The sequence below is a fragment of the Typopeltis vanoorti genome, chromosome 18 (assembly GCF_054136105.1).
Source record: "Typopeltis vanoorti isolate ZY-2024b chromosome 18, IOZ_Tvanoo_1.0, whole genome shotgun sequence".
NCBI classification, from domain to species: Eukaryota; Metazoa; Arthropoda; class Arachnida; order Uropygi; family Thelyphonidae; genus Typopeltis; species Typopeltis vanoorti.
The window spans coordinates 99,856,162-99,857,538 of record NC_143566.1 but is presented as its reverse complement, the minus strand read 5'-3'; the positions used below and the strand labels follow the sequence as shown (position 1 = coordinate 99,857,538).

The following is a 1,377-nucleotide window of genomic DNA, read 5'->3' as shown; positions in this document are numbered from 1 at the left end:
TCAAGTTTGCATCTGAAACTGAAGATTGTGAAGAGGACTGTGACCATAAAATGCTAGTGAATGAAAAAGTTAATTTTTGAAACTAAATCAAAAGAATTTAAATTATGGAGAAATATCACTTTTCATTATCTTTACGTATTACAAAATATAGGACTTCAATGGTGATTTGTGGTGTTTTCATTCCATATGACGTCACGTCACGAGTGCAAAATGACGTCATCATTATTATTATTATTATTATTATTATTATTATTATTATTATTATTATTACGGGCAACTCCAGGGAAACATTAGACTCATCGAGGGAGGCCCCAAATCATATTCATCACAACTATTCTACATTCATACAGTATCTATCATACCTCGCCTTAAACTCATTCACTGTCACAGCATCCGCCACAGACTCTGGGAGCGCATTCCACTCATTCACCACTCTACAAGTAAAGAAACCAGCTCTAACACCTTTACTAACCACACTTTTTCCCAGTTTCCATGGATGTCCCCTAGTCCTCGCACAACCAGACCTGTTCTCAAAAATATCTTCTGAATTAATTTTATAGAAACCCTTCAGTAATTTGAATGTCTCAATCATATCTCCCCTAACCAGACTCCCACCGCTCTTCGCAAAGCATACATCTCACAGACAGCACATTGCATAAATTCGTTTACATCAAAACTCTTAAACAAACATGGCGACCTGGTCGCCATTTATTTCTTTATCGGTGCCATGTGTACGCTGTCTAATCTTAAAATAATACTTATAATAACAGAAAACACACATAAATTGCACAGACACACCGAGAAACAAAAAGCAAACAACACTATTTAAAATTCTAGTAAAATTGCCAATGTTAACATACGCTCCAAAATACTACTAATCTTTTCAGGAGCTCTCGACAAGCCGACGATCAAATCAGTGCGACACTAAGCGGAGGCAAAAAATAAACGCCCAACGTGGGGCTCGAACCCACGACCCCGAGATTAAGAGTCCCGTGCTCTACCGACTGAGCTAGCCGGGCTACATATCACTATTGTAATTGATTAGTATATTACTGTAGCATACGTTTCGTAGGTTTCTTTTCAAAATTAAATACTAAAATTTTGAGACTGAAAGGAAAATGGATATGTAAATGAAAATGGAAACAAATAAATCATTCACTACATTATTCAGTCCATGTGTGCAAAAACCCAGTCAGTAATAAAGTCATATTGCTTTAAATGCTTTGATAACTTTTATAGTTCTTGTGTTCTAATGTCTGTAATTTAGTTTGTAACTGGTATGGAGGATTTAATATAGTGTGCAATTTATAATATCGATGTAATGAAGTGCTATGTCTATATATTTTTAAGGATTTGTTTAATGTTAGTTAGGAAAAA

The 1,377-nt window shown here is 35.1% G+C and overlaps 1 non-coding gene across 1 annotated transcript; it reads right to left on the bottom strand.

Annotated features, from left to right (window-relative positions):
• Positions 1-946: 946 nt before the first annotated feature.
• On the bottom strand, positions 947-1,019 carry TRNAK-CUU (transfer RNA lysine (anticodon CUU)). Its single transcript has one exon. It is a non-coding gene; the product is annotated as a tRNA-Lys (tRNA).
• Between the last annotated feature and the right edge of the window lie 358 nt (positions 1,020-1,377).